The following is a 19,619-nucleotide window of genomic DNA, read 5'->3' as shown; positions in this document are numbered from 1 at the left end:
CAATCGTACTTTTATTCTCTCTTTTATTCTATTCTTTTTCTGAGTGAGTGGAGGATCAACATGCTGCCAACAAAACCCCGGTGGAGGTTATATAGAAGGATCGTTCAGCAGGAAGGCACTCAAACTGTTTCACATGATTTTAATAGTTGATTTAAGGTTCATTTAATGAACTTCATGTGGTCACTAAGTGCACAGTAAAAGACAAATTATAACACAAACATGATAATATGAGGAACGTGTGATCATGTGTTTTACTGCAGTCTGTCCTGTCTGGGTGTGATGTGTGATGTGGACAATAAAGTTGATTTAAAACAGTTTTAGGTTTTTAATTTTCATTGGATTCTCGAAGAAAAACTAAAAAAGTAGACATATTAATACATTCATCTGTCGCTCGGCATGTGGAGAGCACACAGGTACCTCCACTCATCAAACACACATGAAGCTTGTCACGTCTGAAATATTATTTGTTGTTTCAACATCTTAAAGTTGGAGTTTTATTGACCCTGTGATCACTGCTGCTTTATCCTGCAGTTTTGCACACTGAAATAATTTAAAGGCATCTGTACTTTACTTGAGAATGTATTTTTCTCGCTGCTTTTTACTTTTATGCCGTGCTTTGTTACACGTCTTTACTTTTCACTCCTCACATTTTCAAAGCAGAATCATCTTTATTTGGCCAAGGAAATGAGGAATTTGACTCCATTTTGCTCTTGTGCATTCAAAAAAGGCAATATACAATATATTTATGATATAAAAATAAGAAATTTAAAACAATAGGGTAAAGAAATATACTATGAGTGCAAAATTGAGAAGTGCAATGTCTATGTGAATGATATGACAGTGGCTTATTTCACAGGCTCGTTACTTTAGCTGTGACATATTTGAGGTAAGTTTTGATTTCCCAGCACTGCACACATTCAAACATCATGAACTCAGCACCTCCTGCATTCTAAATGGAGAGTCCTTCTCACACATTAAGGTCATTATGGTGTTCCACAGGGTTCAGTGCTAGGACCAATTCTGTTTACATTATACATGCTTCCCCTAGGCAGTATCATTAGAAGACATAGTATACATTTTCACTGCTATGCAGATGACACCAGTAGTAATAAGATGGCGGCAGTCCAAGATGGCAGCCAACCAAACCGGTTTGACAACCTGTTTGACAGGTTTCGTGCGTGTATGCATGCGAGTTCAGGTGTGCTCGGGGTTATGTGTGTTCGTGTGGAAACACCCCAGGGCGGCTGCTGGTTATATAAGTTCATGTGTTTTTAACTGGGCTTTAATTTAATCAAACTATAGGGTTTTTAACCCTTTAAAGCCGGTCTGAGCGGGCACGCTCCGTTTTGCGTAACTATTCACTGCAACCACGTAAGCTAGCGCAATAAAATTTTTTGCATATGAAACCCGGAGGAGTTGTACTTACATCTTATGCCATTAGCTTGCCCTAGGTCACGGTTTCCTTCCACATATAGCTTTGCAAAAATTGCATAAAAATCAATTTTTTATGCAAAAGCACAACAACAAAAACATAATATTCCAGAAACACGCTTTGCCGATCCGATCAGCTTTTCGTAACACTTCCTACTTTGGAATAGATGTCAGCACGAACTATCGCATGTCCGCCATTACCTGCCCAAAACCGGAAGTGATTTCATTTTTGCGGAAATGTATTTTTTACCATCAGGGCCTCATAAGCCTATACTGGTGTTTTTAAAAGTTATGTTTGACTTTATGACTTTCTGTGTCGTTTCTGGGATGCTTATAAGTCAAATTGCACTGCTGGAAATAGTTTGTTTTGATGCATATGCTGGTTTTTTTGCAATTTTTCACTATAATATTTATTTTCATTTTTCCTGCAGTATATAAAAATTGGTGTATTTCAAAAATAAAACTGTGAAGACACTCAAAATAAATTTCCTGTGGTGGGAAACTATTTTATGCAACTTTTTTGTATTTACAGTTTTTAGGGATAAGCCTCTTACATTTCTCTAACTAGAAATATATGTTAAAAAAACAAAAACGATTTTTATTTTTTTTTTTTTACTTTTTTGGAATTTATGTAATTACTATGCACTTAATGCATACATATTATTAAAATTTGGGCTATAATGGTTGTATTGATGTATAGCAACTTGAAATGCTCTCAAAAATGGTACTACAGCATGTAAAAATACAATATAAGCTCTGGCGGTCTTGGTTCTATGGTAGGTCTTAAAGGGTTAATTAAACTTTTTTTTTTTATCTCATTGGCGTGTCTCAACATTCAGTTATGCGGACATATATGTTCTTAGAAGCAATTCTTTGTTTTGTGTGGAGGGGTGGAAGCCATTTTCTTTCACAGCGCACCTTAACAAAGCTGGAATGCTTTTTATAAATCTGACTTTCATAATTACGAGGATGCTCAAAGCCTCGTCACTTGTTTGTGGCCACTGAAAAAGGCACAGACACGCAGCTCTCACTCTCACTCATCTGTATTGAGTTTCAGAAGCAATGCAACCAAAACAATATTCTTATGGATGCACTCAGTCTCAGGACAACTGTGTCCAAACTAAGTCACTATTGTTCGCTGCATTAGCTGATGAGAATACTTTAGATAACATGAACTGTAGCATTAGACAAAAACATCTTTTTAACTCGCACATGGTAGCTGACACAGTCACTAACTTTCGACAGCAATGAAATAATACTTTAATAATAATGCGGAGTAATAGCGAAAACTAGCATACACAGCAACAGAGATTAACTGGAACTTCTCAGCAAAATAGTCCGCAATTCACATCTTTCGCTACAATGAACAATGATAACAAGGTAATAATCAACAGTAACACACATTTATACAGATATGTGCATGGCAGTTACCTTAAACAGGGGAAATAGTGAGGAGAGGTGAAAGAACGGCACAGACACGCAGCTCTCACTCGTCTGTATTGAGTGAAGGAGGATTAAATCAGTCCAACATGTCACTAAAAGTGCTCCGAACGACCATCTGTTCCTGATTCTATCAAATGTGAACTGTAACAGCGCCTGTGGTCAGAGAGGGTTTTACAGCCGGCAGCCGCACTGATGTTGAGAGAGGTGAAGAGAAGGGAGGTTAGGTTACATCACTTGTAGCAGAGATTCATATGAATTTTAGCTGATGATGCTGAGATTCATTGACTAAATGCCAACTTCATATCATTTTTAACTCATGAAACATCTGCTCACATCTGGTTGAATTCAGTCACGTAATGCCATAAAGAGCAGCAGGTCAGCAGATCACAGTCTGTACACTAAGGAAATCTCACTTTATCAGATAAAAAAAATACAAATTATTGTGAGTTTGATTCTTTTCCCAACACTGAGCAATTACCACCCATTTTAGGGTTCCTCCACCTGCTGAATTCACTTTAACCCCTGACTGTACACATTTTCCTGTTTAGAGGTAAAGGAAACCTCTACAATGTAGGTAACAGGAAACCGAAATATATTTTTTTTATTTTCCTTTTTCTTCAGATTCCAGCTGAGTATAATAATTGACACTAATAAATTCAGGCTAAATAAAGTTTGTATTCCTGTCTACTGATATATTTTTAGTTCAGTTAGCTTTGCATGAAAACAGGTGGTAGAAACATTCTTCAAGGAGTTTATACTTTATACTTTTTTAACTTTGAGTACATTTAAGAGACCATACTTTTTCACTTTTACTTAAGTAAAGTAGTTTAAGCAGGACTTCATCTTTTATTGAACTATTTTTAACATTAGTATCTGTACTACTTCTTCGGGAGTACTTTAACTCTCCAGTTAAAAATGCTGCAGCAAGAGTACTGACAGGGACTAGAAAGAGAGAGCAGATTTCTCCTATATTGGCTTCCCTTCATTGGCTTCCTGTAAAATCCATCATTGAATTGAAACCTTCTTCTCATATAGCTATCCTTTAAATTCATACACAAAAGCACCTTACACCTTACAACAATCACAATTCATATTAATAACAGGATTATAAGTTTATAGTTCTAAGATTATAGTTTTTCATTGTGTTAGAGTATAAATACATGAGAGGAGGTAGTTTTAGAAAACAAGACTCAATGTGGGTGAACAAATAAAATATGATGAAACTCAGTTCTCCTCACTGAAACTGTTCAATCAGACACATTGGTTACAGCATTGATTATGATTTCCCATAAATGCCCCTCTTCTTATAAATGATGTGGCATTAAAGAACATGAAAAACCAGTTCAGTGTCACCATCTGAATCCTTTTTTGCTGAACCAGTTTAATCTGAGAGCAAAGTGAGACTGATTTGTGTTTCTTCTCTTCAGTGAAGAAGAAACAGTTTTACACCCTGACTCACACACTGGCGTTAAAACGTGTCTGTGCGCTCCTGTAAATACCAGCTCTTTATAACAATGATGTGGAAGACATGAAGAACCTGTTTCTTGCTACAATCCAAATCCTGTTTTAGAACCGGTTTCATCTGAAAACAAAAGTGGAGGCTTTCTTCACACTGAGTTTTTCTCCTTGACAGGATATGATGAGTAACAATGAATCCAGCAGAAACTGGACCTGATGTAAGATTTGTCTCAGGACAGAGAGAAAGAATAGTTTCTTAGAATAGTTAAGTTTTATGATTTTTAACCTTCAAAGCAAACACATTCAAAACATTTGTGATTATGTCATTTTAAATAACACAACACAAACCCAACAGTCTGTAATATATATGACTGTAGCATGTTCAGAAGCAAAGAGAGGTTTTTGTACTGAAGAACAAAAAAGGTTTTGGTGGTATTTCCTATTTTCATTGTTCTACTTGTGCTTGAATTTGTTCTTCAGCAGCTTGTTGTCCCCAGAACATGTGAAAGGATTTCCTCACTTGTTGTGGATGAACACATGTAGTATACTACAGCACACTAACGTCTACACACTCTGATTACAATAACAAGATTGAATTGGCTTATTTGCCAGTGTGGGCGTGGATGGGTGTGTTTGGAGGTGAAATTGTAGTTTAGTGGGTGAGAGCTGTATAAATATCCAGGCTGTCGGAGAACACAAGTCACTCCTCTCCTCTGACACTCCAGACTGAAGCTTTCATTTGCCGATCTACACTCTTCTTGATCTCATCATGGAGCGTCATACAAATGGAAGAGAATATTTTATAAGATCTAGACATTTAAATATCGATGATTTAAGAGAGGAGGCTGCTGACTTGCAGAATGATTACCTTGAAAACACACATACCTCTGAATATCCCAAACCAGAATTTTATGTGTCTCATCTAAAACACGACACAGGCCCAGAAGCTTTACGTAAGATAAAGGATGAAGGCTTCAAGGATCCGTCCAATAATGACAGTCTGCCCCTGGTGTGGTGGAGTCTGGCTGTGCGACCAGAGGAGATCCAATCAGCTGAGAAGAGGCTCCTGGAGAAGACCTTCCCAAACCGGACCGAGGAGCAGGCCCAGACGCAGCAAAGCTTCCTGTTGGAGTATGCCTCCTCTCCAGCCTTCGGTAGGGAGTCCAGATATGGATCGTACCGCTTCACCTTCACAGTGAAGGAGGTGCTGGAGGCCTACAGCAAGCAGGTATGGACTAATTTAATAAATGTTTTCTTCCAGTAGACACACACATTAATTTATAGCTCACTGACTGATTAGCAAAGTACAAAAAGAAAACTAAATAGAAAACCAGTAAATTTTGTTCAAAACTGAAAGTAAAACAGAAAAAGACAGTCAACAAGCACAGAGATGACTCAGAATACAATAACCAGGTTTGTTTGTTTATGTCAGCTCCTCAGGTTACTGATTTATAGATCTCTCAAAACATCTCTTTTTCTTTCCAGTGTTGCAACGACATGCAGCCCGTCATGCGGGTCTTCAAGACCTCCTTGTACAAAAAGGAAGTGATGTATGCGGTGCTGGTCCACAGCCCAAATGATAACAGCAATGAGATCTATAACTTCGAACAGTATCCCATCCTGCCTGATGAGCCGAACCCCATCTGTGCTTACAAAGGTGAAGAGTTCATCTGGAGACCACAGGCCATGGGAAAAAGGCAGGAAAAAACTAAATAAAATACATACATCATAGTTATAGGAATGACCCAATGGCAAAGATTTCCACCTGAGTGCTTAACCTGCAGCTACCTGGGCTTCATTTTTACCTCTCCCTCTCTCTGAATTGTGTAAGTGAGGTGTTTTAAAAATCTCTAAACTCATTAAAATGCTAAATGGTTCTTTTTGGTCTGCTTCTCAGGTATACATATGAAATAGACGAGGACAACAACCTAGCAGAGCTTCGAGGGCCGTTTGGACCGCCTTACTGTGTCTGGGATCACGTCGTCCTCGCCCTGCATGTGAAGAGCGGACAGGTACCTTCACTGCTCCTCCAACAGGAACATTATTTCATATTTATTCATCTTAAAGCTGCAGCTGTTAGCGGCCCTCAGATAACGGCTGGTTTAACTGGTGAAGAGTCCTCAGGTGCTCAGGATCAGTACAAATTCGACACATGTGAACTGGATGTAAAAGGAATCATTAAACACATTTTATTGTAAATGAACATTTTAACTCATTTTTATGCTTTAAATTGTAGCAAAACATATTTTCTGAGCTTTTTGCAGGTTCCTGTGTAAAGCTGTCGAACACCTTTTTCTCTTTGTTCATTTTCGTGTTCAGGAACTGAAGTTTAACTCTGATGATCTGAGAAAGAACCTCTCAATCTGTGAGCCTGACGCTGTGACAGTCAAACCTGAAAATTTTATTAATTACGCTCAAGAGCTGGTTACTTCTCTGTGGCCACTGAAGAAGGAGGAGGAGGAGAAGGATCTACCCGTGCAGAGTATGGCAGGTACTGAATCATTAAATAAATTTCATGTGTCAGGCTGGGTGATCCTGCATCACTGTCAGATACAAACCTTCAGTCCACATTTTTACTGAAAACAGTAAAACACATAGGTTTTTTTAAATCTCTTACTAACAATCAGATTAACCGCAGTCTGAACCTGGTTGTGTGCACGGTGGCCTCTTTACTGTTACATTCACTAAAAACTTTTAGATCATTTTATTGAGATTAGCTGAGGAAAAAAATCAGCTAGGAACAAGAATTAGCATAAATATTAACTGTGTTGCATGCTATCATGGGACTCACTGCTGGAGTCTCTAGTGGACATTAGATGAACTGCAGCTTTGGTGCTTGAGCTTCATCTTTCAGTTTCTGAGGTTCCTGCTCGCTGTAAACATCCCCTCCTGTGGTTGCTCTGTCAGGACAGGACAGGACAAGTGAAGCTAACAGTTTCTCCTCTGTCTTTTTCCTTCTCTTTAGGTCTCACTCTCTTGGAAAGAAAAAGACCACAAGATGATTAAATGGAGTGTGAAGACTCCCTGCAGCGAGACAGCATCCTTAGTTTGAACTCTCTGGGTTCTGCAAACTTTTCTTGTTCCTTATTTTTAAGAGACCAAATATAAAACTTCATGTTGGTGTGGTGAAATAATAATATGATAACATGATAATATGAGGAACGTGTGATCATGTGTTTTACTGCAGTCTGTCCTGTCTGGGTGTGATGTGTTCAAGTACCTGAATTAAAAAGAAATTACTTTGTACACAGAAAAACTGGACAATAAAGTTGATTTGAAACAGTTTTATGTTTTTAATTTTCATTGGATTCCCTAAGAAAATCTAAAAAAGTAGACATATTAATACATTCATCTGTCGCTCTGCATGTGGAGAGCACACAGGTACCTCCACTCATCAAACACACACACACATATATATATATATATATATATATATATATATATATATATATATATATGTATAGAGAGAGAGAGAGTCAAACTCATAGTATGAATTCTGTTTAGTACAGTTTTAAATGTTTTAGTTGTTCATTCGATATTATTAGTATGACAAATATGGCGAGCAGCCATGTAGACATCTTCAGAACCGGGAACGGTTCTGGCTCCGTTCCTCTTCACCATCTACACTGCAGACTTCTCCCACAACTCCACCCAGTGCTTCCTGCAGAAGTTCTCTGATGACTCTGCAATAGTCGGCCTCATCATTGATGGGGACGACAAGGAGTACAGAGGACTGACTCAAGACTTTGTGGACTGGTGCCAGCTGAACTACCTCCAGATCAATGCCAGTAAAACCAAGGAGCTGGTGGTAGACTTCCGCAGGCACAAACATCCTCCACTGCAACCACTGAACATCCAAGGTATGGACATCGAGGCTGTGGACAGCTACAGGTACCTTGGTGTTCATCTGAACAACAAACTGGACTGGACTCATAACTCAGACGCCCTCTACAGGAAAGGGCAGAGCAGGCTGTACCTGCTGCAGAGACTCAGGTCGTTTGGAGTGGAGGGCCCACTCCTGAAGACCTTCTATGACTCTGTGGTGGCCTCAGCCATCTTTTATGGTGTGGTCTGCTGGGGGGGCAGCATCTCTGCTGGGGACAGGAAGAGACTGAACAGGCTGATCCGAAGGGCCAGCTCTGTTCTAGGATGCCCTCTGGACCCAGTGGAGGTGGTGAGTGACAGGAGAATGGTGGCTAAGCTGTCATCCCTGATGGACAACATCTCCCACCCCATGCATGAGACTGTGACGGCACTGAGCAGCTCCTTCAGTGGGAGACTGCGGCACCCACGGTGTGGGACGGAGAGATTTCGCAGGTCTTTCCTCCCCACTGCTGTCAGACTCCACAACAAAAACTTTTGCAGCTGATCAAACACACAAACCCACACATGTGCAATAAGACTGCTATATGTGCAATTCTTCTTCTGCAACCCGTTCTCACTCCCGAGGCGTAAAATACTGACGATTTGTCACGTCCCTTAACTTCTCATGCTGACGCTGAAGGTACCCTTCCACGTTTTTATGTGACGCTGTGGGTTGTCAATTCATTCCAATATGAACCCGCTCTCGGCGATCAGAGACGCTTCGAGCAGAGGCTCCAGCCATCCATTTACACCAATAATAACCCCGTCACGGCGAAACGTGACGCCTTGAAGTACAATCTAACTGGAAAACCGGGGACCCTCTCCGCGAACGGGTTTTTCTCGCTAATTTAATGCTTTCTTTTAATGACATCCTTAACATTTCTCAACAAAAACACATGAAAGTAACACTGATAATTCAACAATAAAATTTCATTTCCAAAATGATTCACGATCTGAAAGTGCGCAGATTTAACGTACATAATCCTTGGTTGGGTTTATTATTTTTATTTCACACGTAAAACACATCTATAGTTTTATTCACCACTCCTGTTAGTTTTGGATGCGCTCGGCTCCAACCAACCAGACGTAACCGGTGTAAGCAAAGGATGATGGGAGAACGGAGAGACCCGTTTATAAGAATAAGAAAAGGAGGCGGAATTGATTGATTCAAACGCAGGTATGTAAAAAATACATATATTTAGAGTAACAGCTTGATGTGTGTTTCAAAGGGTTTTTTTTTCACAAAAGCTTCAAACAAACAGAGGTGACTGATCTCGGAAACGATTTAATGCATTTAAAAATGGCTACAGCTACCGTCAGCATGCTTGCTAGGTAGAGTACGGTAACGACTACACGTGGCTAGTGCAGCATTAGCCATTTAATCCAATGATGATCATTAAATCTATTATAAACATTTAAGGACTTGTGTGTTGTAAAAGAGCCTCACATGGTGTGTAAAGCAGTTTTTGCGCTAATAGTTCTGCTAGCTCTTTACAAACCTATGATGCTAACGTTAATTGCTAACGTTAACCAGAGCGCTAAGCTTCAAGCTGCTGACGAACTCCGTCAAGACATGTCCTGCACAACAGAGAGGCAGTAACAGGAGGGTTTTTGCAGCCTTCATCAGAGTTTCACAAGCCAATAGGTATGGTTTTTAATCCTATGCATTTCTTGCTATGTACTATGAGTGGGTGCTGTTATTGTATCATGTATTGTGTATCATTTAATTTCAAATTCTTTTTATATATATTGTGTGTTTTTAATGTTAGTTCGGCTGTTGCCTGTGCAAAGGCCAGACCATGTGTGTGACTGCCCAGCAGGTAACGTTGAGGTTTCACCCAGCGTAGTTGTGGCTCTTGTAACCATAAATGGTAAGTTGCCCTTTTGTCACACAGTACATACACAATAGATGTGTTTGCAGGTTTTAGTGCAAATTGTACATTGCTATCATCATTGTTTATTTATATAGCACTTTAAAAACACACAAGGCTGACCAAAGTGCTGAACAATAAAAACATAATAGATACACCTATAAGAATTGCTATCTTGTTTTGAATTACCCTCGGCCCGCAGTATATGTGGGCACCTGTCAAAGGTCATTTGGATTTACCAGACCGCTTTGAAAACAACATGAAATCTTCACAACATGAAAAAAATGAATGCTTTGACCCATGACTGAATTTATCTTTATCCTTCCTAAAGGCTGTTATAACCTTGCACTGCCAGTGGTGAGCTGCACCAGCTGTGACCTAATGTGGTCCCCCTCAGTTAAGGACATCCTGGGTAGTGGATATTGGCCTGGCACCTTAAATTTCTGCACCCTGTTTTCAATGGATGTCTTTCAGTCTTTCTATGACATTAAGAAGGCTGCACCAGGGATGTCACTTAAGGCATTTGTCAAAATGCTGGATGAAAGAACAGCCCATTTCGGAAGGGTGAGTTTCTAAATTTGTCACGTTTAAGGAAATTGTGCAAATCAATGTTTATGATGACTGTCCATGAATATTCTGTTGTTTGTCCTCTACTCAAAAGACTGGCCGAATATCAGCTGATGCCTTCAGTAAAAGCTTTGTGGAGTGGAGTGCTGTTTGAGGTGGACAGGATGTGGAAGGAGCCATGCGTTAGCTGCCCTGCCTGCACTCCAGACGTGCTTGCCGTCTCAGTTGATGGAAACCGTAAGCTTTATCGCTTTCAATCTAATGCAAGGTACGTTATGCATTGTGTACATAAATCAAATATGGCTTTGTAGAAAAAAAGTATTTTAATGTTTCTTTTCAAACAACTGTCACTGTGTCCGTTCAGCACTTCAGAGCAGGCGAACTTTGAAGGTGTCTTCATTGAAAAAGATGAGGAAGTTGCTGAGTTTATGAAATACATCCAGAGACACACAAATGATGTAAGAGACTCATATATATATATGTGTATATATATATGTATGTGTGTGTGTGTGTGTGTGTGTGTGTGTGTGTATATGTATATATATATGTATATATATATGTGTATATATATATATATATATATATATATATATATATATATATATATATATATATATATATATGTGTATGTGTATATGTATATATATATGTGTATGTGTATATGTATATATATATATATATATATATATATATATATATATATATATGTATGTGTATATGTATATATATATATATATATATATATATATATATGTATGTTAACGCCATAACCATATGTGTGTGTTTGTGTTATAAATACATATGGATGGGTGGATATTTATTTTATTTTTCTCTTGGTGTTGTTATAATACTATTTACTTTACTTTTTCTTAATGTATACTCAATTTTAGCTTCCCAGGACATATTACGTTCCTTTGCTCCGATCTGTCCTGTAAATATTTCCCATATTTAATCAAGGTGGCTCAGCTGAGGACTCTTGTCAATGCGTCCTTTTCTCTCCATCATGCATGCAAAGGCTCTCATTTGGAAATGCGAGGTATACTGCAGCTTGTAGTTTTTGATTAGTTTGAGACATTTTGTTATAAGGTTGAATGAATTCAGCAGTCATGTATTGTGACCTCCTTTTTATAGATCAAATGGGGAGGTGCGTTTCAGGATGGGGCCGGTTCTACAGTTGGAAAAGAGGTGGGACAAGTAAACAGTTTCCTGTCTAGGGCGCCCATTGAAGTACAAAAGCAGGTATGTGTCTGTGTGTGAGATTCCACTCAGTCTCCTGCTCATTAATTCTTATTTTTATACGAACTGAAATGCAGGGCGAACAGACATGCTGACCCTCCTGGCTTTGGGGTGGACCAAAAGGAAAGTGGAACAACTGGGCCACAGTTTGAGCCAGAGATATCTCAAGGTGATTTTTTTTTTTCAACACCCATTTTAATGTGTGTGGTAATGGGGGGAAAATAACTGTACTCTAAAATCATCAATGTGAATGACATTTATTAATGTATTCTTAGATCATAAGGATCCTTAGAGAACAAGTGGAGAGCCTGAATGCGACCAAAAATGAGCTGGGTGTGGATGACGACACACTGCAGCAATGGGTGGCCGATGTGCAGAAATGGGCTGAAGGTGAGTCTCAATATAACGCACTCGTGTATAACAATAGGAACCACCATGGCCTCATTAAAGAACTTAAGGTAGAGTTAATATCTTTCTGACAGTGTCAACAAACAATGAAAAATAAGCCTTGTAAAAGTGGAATTTATGGCAGAGTTTTTGCGTTTCATCAAATTGGATTGAACCTGGGTTGAAATGATGTCGTACTAGTGGGTTTTATAAACCTGAACACCGACATACTTGTTATCTCATGATAATGCAGCACATGAAGGCTACAGATGTCTTATAATGAATGTCATCAAGTCAGTGATTACAGAGTCCACTGTAGTTTGGTGACTGTTACTCATCCTGTATTCTGATAAATATTCCTCTCACTTAGAAACTGATCAAACTGATGGCAGCCTTGGAGCGTTGCAGGCACGAATAGAGGAGCTTGTCGTCATCATCAGAGTGCGAACACAAAGTCTTTACAGACAAAATGGTACGTCCCAGTTTCTTTAAAATGGACCATTTGATACTTAGTTTGTACAGCTACTTTGTAAACAGAATAAAATCAGATCCAGGTTTGTTTAAGCTGGATGTGATGCGTGTTCTAGCAAACAAATTGATGAGTGTAGATTAAAATGTAAATATATACATTATGTGAAGGTGTGAATTTTTTTATGATTATTTACAGATAGCAACAAGAGGCGACACAGAATTCGCACGGTCATCTTAGATGAGAAGAAACGTTTGGCGGCTGCTGTTGACGACTACAACAAGCTTGCTGAACCAACAAAGCAAATTGTATCCAGTGATGCCCTCATCCAGACCGATATTTGGCTCTGGCAGAGCACAAGTGAACGTAAGCTCTTGATTTATAAATATCCTTTTTAAACAAACTCCCAGTATCTGAGCAGTAGTTGAATGTTTTGTTCTTGAAGCATAACGTGCTACTATGTTTTCCCATCTGATGTTGTTAAACTGTAGCTGCTGCAGACCTCCAGACAAAGAGAAAGGTCTTTGAGAAGGTGATGGCTGTGAGGCGCCTGAGAGAGGAGGAGATGATCCTTTGCAGGGAGATGCGGCATCACTGGACAGTGTTGCGAATGCGATCTGTGGTGTTGGGGACAATCTCCTCAGACTGTAAGCACATCTTTTATTTATTAATTATTTGATGAATCGATTGAAAATAAGAGCAGATGCAGATGCTCTTACTGGATCTTTTACCTATATCTAGATTGCTAGCTAACACTGCCTTCTCCCTTTAAAAAAAGTTTAATTACAGGATCCTAATTCCTTGTGTTTATGAGGTGAGGTTTATTTTTGTTTGTTTGTTTTACTTCACTCATATTTATTTGTTTTGTTCTTTTTACAGCCTCCCTTGTTGGCATGTCGGAGGATGCACAGAAGGGACTCCATAGCCTGGTTTTAAAAAAACAAAGTGAACTGAAAGCTGAAATGCTCAAAGTAAAGGACACGTACAAGAGAATCCTCAGCCACCAACCACTCCTGGAAATGGACTCGGAGGAGGACATTCCAGACGATGCCACTGAGAGTGATTTGAGCACTTCTGATGAAGACTGATTGTGTCACCATTGATGTTATTTTTGGTAAAATAAAGAGTTAATCACATCTCTGTTTAATGTGATTTTTCAACAGACATTTTACATTTTGAGAAGAAAAATGGAATTACCTTGGTGCAGTTGTTTACCCATAATCATGCTTTCCCATGTAATTTAATGACTAGTGTAAATGTTCAGATAGACTAATATAATTTAATTCATGGAATGATTTCTGTGCTGCTCAAATTACCACAGAATTTAAAAGCACCAGGCAGCAAACTCACAAGGAAATTTTTGTTCAGTGTTTTGTCGAAGAAATCAACAAGTACAATTGAAATGTTTGCTGTAGTGATGTGTTTGTTAAGAAGCATGCCAGCACACTGGTGAACTGACAGTCCCAGAATGCACCCGAGCCACTGACTCGCACAAGAGCAAATGAAATTGCTTATCTAGAAAGACAACCGTCATCAAAGAATAAGTGAAAGAATAGGAAACTAACGGTAAGGGAAGGTACTGTGCAGTAGGAAAGAAAGGCCAGAGCCGTGCAAAATGACCTCCAGCAGGCCACAAATGTGCACGTCTGCTCAAACGGTCAGGAACGGACTCCATGAGGGCCCGACATCCACAGGTGAGGGTTGTGCTTGCAGCCCAACACCGTGCAGGATGTTTGGCATTTGCCAGAGAACACAAAGATTGGCAACTTTGCCTCTGGTGCCCTGTGCTCCTCACAGATGAAAGCAGGCTCACACTGAGCACATGTGACAGAGTCTGGAGACGCCGTGGAGAACCTTCTGCTGCCTGCAACATCCTACAGCATGCCGGTTTGGCAGTGGGTCAGTTTTGGTGTGGCTGCCATTAGGTACTGAGATGAGATCTTCAGGACCCTTGTGAGACCATATGCTGGTGCAGTTGGCCCCGGGTTCCTCCTAATGCAAGACAATGCTAGACCTCATGTGGCTGGAGTGTGTCAGCAGTTCCTGCAAGACGAAGGCATTGATGCTGTGGACTGGCCCACCCGTTCCCCAGACCTGAATGCAATTGAGGACATCTGGGACATCATGTCTCGCTCCATCCACCAACTGCAGCACAAAATGTCCAGGAGTCTGGGAGGAGATTCCTCAGGAGAGCATCTGCCACTTCATCAGGAGCATGCCCAGGTGTTGTAGGGAGGTCATACAGGCATGTGGAGGTCACACAGACCAGTGAGCCTCATTTTGACGTGTTTTAATGACATTACATAAAACCAGATTAATGATTCTGTATTGCATTGATCAAGGAACCAACCCAATAGGAGCTAAAGGAATCCTCTTGACATTGCTTCACTCAGTAAGTTTATATTATGTTTAATGTGCATTTTCTGCATCAGTTTAGAACATAACATGTTAGCACTCCCTGGTCCTTTTTGGAGACGGATCCTGAGACAGCAGGCAGCTATGGAGAACTCGTGTCAGCTGTGGTAATTAAGTAATTCTTTGATTTAATATTGATTTCCTGACAACTACCCTCAGGCACATATTCCTGGATACATATAATGACATAACTCCCATTTTGGAATCATTGCCTTCTTTGATCTTATCAAATTATTGTCATAGATATGAAAATATTGATTGAAACAGAATAATCCATTGAAGTCTCCATCATCATCCAAGATTACTGTTATTATTGAGATTATTTTATCTCTATTTTCCTCTAGAATGTTTTGAAAATCAGCATTTGATCCATAGACTTTTTAAAAGTTTATTTTGATCCTATTGTTTGCGTGTGTAATTGCATTTTTATTGAAATTATGACAGGAAAACCCTTAATCAAATTGTATCTTTGGTATCTAATAATAATATTAACAATAATAATGTGTAAAAAAAAAAAAAATAAAATAAAAAAATTCAATTATTTTCTAATACCCTGTGTATAAAAACCACATATGACCACAACTCCAAACGTGCAATTGTCACTGCATCTAAACATGACATATTGCAAAAGGTAGAAACATATAATATACAATATGTTCTGAAGCTGGTACTGGTGCAGTTAACTTTGCTTTAGGCTCCCATACACAGTACTGCTTACCCTAATCACCTCATACAAGATGTTACTTACTTTACTTGAAACAAATTAGAGAGTGAAACAGAGACTGACACTGGCTGAAATGTATAGTAAATATTTTATTTTGAACTTTTATGCTGAACTACAAACTGAACTGTGCGATCGCACACAGGGATCTGGTTTACTGTGTGTAAAACTGCGCAGATTCTCATGTGTCATCCCACACTTTGCCACTGTCAGGAGAAAAACATAACAAACAACAACGACAACCACACACAAAATAGGATAATTTAGGTTGTGACATATGACAATTTTTTAGGATGAAATATCTTCTATATTCATGTCATGCTTTATACACCTTCATTGTAATATAAATTAATCAAATCAAGTCAGAGAGTAATAATATATGGAGTAGATGTCAAGCAGGACCACAGCAGCAGCCACGATCCATCGGAACCTGCTGGATGAGAGAGCACAGAAACTCCAGGGAAGAAGTTTAGTTAGTAACATGCATGAACTGCATTACTGAGACATGTATGCTTACAGATGGTGAGGGAGAGGGGGAGAGTTTTTAGTAAAAGGAGATGTGACTGCATCTTCAACCAATACTGAGCCTGCATAACCCTGAAAGAGACAGACAGACAGAGGAGAGAGAGAGAGAGAGAAAGAGAGAGGGGGGGGGGGGGGGGGGGGGACACTAACCCACAGCAGTCTGGTCCTATGACAGCATAACTAAAGGCTGACCTGAACCAGCCCTAACTATAAGCTCTATAAAGAAGTAAAGTCTTATGCCTACTCTTAAAAGTGTTGACCATGTCCACCTCCAAATCTCATAATGAACTTTGGAGGTGGACTTCTATCAAGCTCCTCAGCTAAAAGCTCCCAATTTACTTTAGTCCAAATACATGAATTCAAACTGAGGTGAGAACTATTTATCAACAATATGAATGTCTGTTCCGGTCCAACAAAGTTGTTACTACATACCATATCGAGCAGGGCTTCCACTTGACTTTAACTTCTTTTTCCTGAAAAACATGGTATAAACAAACAGTTAATTAAGAAAGACATGCAAGTTGCATACAAAAAGGAGCTTATAAACATTTGTGTACTATTGAATGGCTCAATATATTATACAATTAGTTTACAAAAACATAAGAACCACTACAATGCTTGTACTGCCAGCATCGAGTGGATGTCAGCAAAGCAATACTGCTTACATTGTGGCACACAAGCAAAACTAACTGAAGCAGATGTTACTGAATGGGAAGGAGCACCTCCACATCAATCACTCCTTCTGAGCATGATGTCAGGAGGACTTTAAAGAACGTAAACACCAGAAAGGCAGCATGACCAGGTTGTATCAGGTGGTATGTTCCTATTTAATGCCCTACTTGGAGCGAAATCCAGACTCAATGGCTGAATTAGTGTAGATTCATCAAATACAAAAGCTCATGGATAGTCAGTCAGGCACAGTTCAAATCCGGGAAGTCCAAAGACGCAAACAAATCTGCACAACAGCAGGCTAAATTACTTACATTTACAACTCTCCTGTCTACTATCTCTTCATATTTGAAAATCTTCTGTGTTTTTGGCATTCTGAAAAATAACAAATGAAATATTTACATGAGGTCTGTAAAACTGGAGATAATGCAAAAATTAAGAAAAAGAAATCTTAACAAACTTAACGAACCTGTCATGTATTTCGTACATTTACAATACCATAACGTCTAACCTTTCCTTGTCCTTTTTTTGTTTGGGACATCCGAGGTGTACGCCGTAGAAATTGAGGGAAATGCAGGAAGCGGAGATGAAGAGGAGGATGCAGGAGGCTGACAGAGGGAAGATGTTGGTTCAGGCTCTAAATGAAGAATAAATTCCTCGTTTAGAGCCTCTGGGTCTGGGACTGGTCCAGCATCGACACTGTCAGCAGAGGATGGTCCAGCTGCTGGTGTAGAACTTTCAGCAGGAGGTGAAGCTTGTAATTCTGCAAAATTTTAAATATTAAATATTCATTAAAATGGGTTGAAAAAATGTACAGTACACATAAACACATAATAAGTAGTGATTTGCATGTTTTCAGTTAATTTTTTACTAAAGTTACAACTTGTAAATATTGGCATCAAATAAGTCATCTCACACACTCACTGACCCAAATCATTCAGTACAAGTGCCCTCGGGGGTAGTGTAACATCTGTAGTGCTTTTCTACATTGTACATTAATAAATTAATGAGTGTGACTATAAATCCAGATAGCCAATGACTTTTGTTATACTAGAAAGTCTCGAAGAGAATTATCAGGTCTGGTTTTCGTGAAGATTTTTAAAATTACATTTGTATATACATGAGTGTGAAAGACCATACTATACACACACACACAAATACAAAATTGTTCAGGTGGGTAACACCAGAGGTTCAGTATGGCTAGCTTTGGTGATGTGAACGCCACATGGGGAGGTAATAAGGCATATATAACACTATTTTCATGTTAGCAACAGGACATGTAGAGCAGCTGTCACCTCACAGCAAGACGGTTACTGGTCTGAACCTTGGCTGAATAATAGAATAGAATAGGACAGAATAGAGTAGAGTAAAATAGAATAGCTGGTGACTGTTAACTATCCTCATCCTCACCATCTTGTTTGTCTCTGTGTACCCTGTGATGATCTGCTTTCTTATCTAGGGTGTACCTATGAGGATAGGCTACCTGATAAGGACACCTGGTTACAGATAATGGACAAAGCATATCTTACTTCTCAGAAGGTGTTCATAAAGCTTCCTCATCTTCATGAGGATGTCACGTGCAGCACCTTCCGCTGGTTCGATCTGAGTGATCACGTCCCCTACTATACGGCCCTTACGGTCAAACTGTCCAAGAAACAGAAGGCTGGTAGCCCAGGGCATGAAGTTTGGAAACCTGCAAGAACAACAAAGAAAAACATATGCAGCCAGTCTTTCGTGTAAGCAAATTGATGTTTAAGTTTCACATCTTTGTTGTTTTATTGTTGTAGATAGTTAAAAAGTATTTATGGTGACCAAACCTGTAAATGTATGATAAAATCCATCTGGAAATGTTTTGTCTCTCAGTTAATAGCCGATTAAATTAAAATTCAGAAGTAGCTTAAATAAAAATAGTTTTTAACAAGTTTTTCGTAGTTTGATGTCTTTAGTGTGATGATGTTATTCTGATATGAATAACTTTTTTATTTATGCTCTTTTATGTGTATATACCTGTCTTGTTCGTTTCTTACTTCGTGATATACAAGAAAACATTGACAACTGTGATTAATAAAGAATTGTCTAGCAGACCAACCACTTATTAGATCAGAACTTTTAAACTTACTGACAACTGGGCTGAATTAACCACCCTGCTCGCATTTCTGTTTTTTTTAACAGAGGCAGCCCAGTTAATGTTTTTAAACTGTTCTTGTTTTTTTTTCAATCCCTCCTTTACGTTCAGGCTGCCCAGGCATCCACTGCATGTCTTCCTGTTGCAGGTGTTTGGAGCCTGACAGGAAGGGCATGGTTTGGTTTTTGGTTTTGTCATGTCTGCAAATGAAAATGTAACATGTAGGGATTATTTCAGGTCTGCTTTGGTTAAATGATTACAAAAATAATTTATGACCAAAGAAATAACTTATATTACGAGGCATTATTACACCATATTTAGAAAAAAAATCGATTAGACATTAAAGTCGTTAATATTGAGTTAATTACGTGAATAGGGTTAAAAAAAACTGAATTGATTAAAGAAAAGATACATTGCTAAAATAGAGCAGTACTAACA

General features: G+C 39.0%; 1 protein-coding gene and 2 long non-coding RNA genes across 3 annotated transcripts in view; all 3 read left to right on the top strand.

The window, feature by feature from the left end:
- LOC134624718 (CD226 antigen-like) overlaps positions 1–19,619 on the top strand; it is a 309,325-nt gene that overhangs the window by 218,059 nt on the left and 71,647 nt on the right. The gene's annotated exons all lie outside the window — the stretch shown is intronic.
- LOC135932734 (uncharacterized) lies at positions 10,412–11,852 on the top strand. The gene is made up of 5 exons (XR_010573610.1): positions 10,412–10,631; positions 10,729–10,902; positions 10,999–11,092; positions 11,592–11,670; positions 11,766–11,852. It is a non-coding gene; the product is annotated as an uncharacterized LOC135932734 (long non-coding RNA).
- Positions 12,017–12,954, top strand: LOC134624725 (uncharacterized). Its single transcript, XR_010093629.1, has 4 exons — positions 12,017–12,039; positions 12,146–12,260; positions 12,628–12,729; positions 12,925–12,954. It is a non-coding gene; the product is annotated as an uncharacterized LOC134624725 (long non-coding RNA).

This window comes from Pelmatolapia mariae, linkage group LG3_W (genome assembly GCF_036321145.2).
Source record: "Pelmatolapia mariae isolate MD_Pm_ZW linkage group LG3_W, Pm_UMD_F_2, whole genome shotgun sequence".
NCBI classification, from domain to species: domain Eukaryota; kingdom Metazoa; phylum Chordata; class Actinopteri; order Cichliformes; family Cichlidae; genus Pelmatolapia; species Pelmatolapia mariae.
This window is presented reverse-complemented; position numbering and strand designations above follow the sequence as displayed.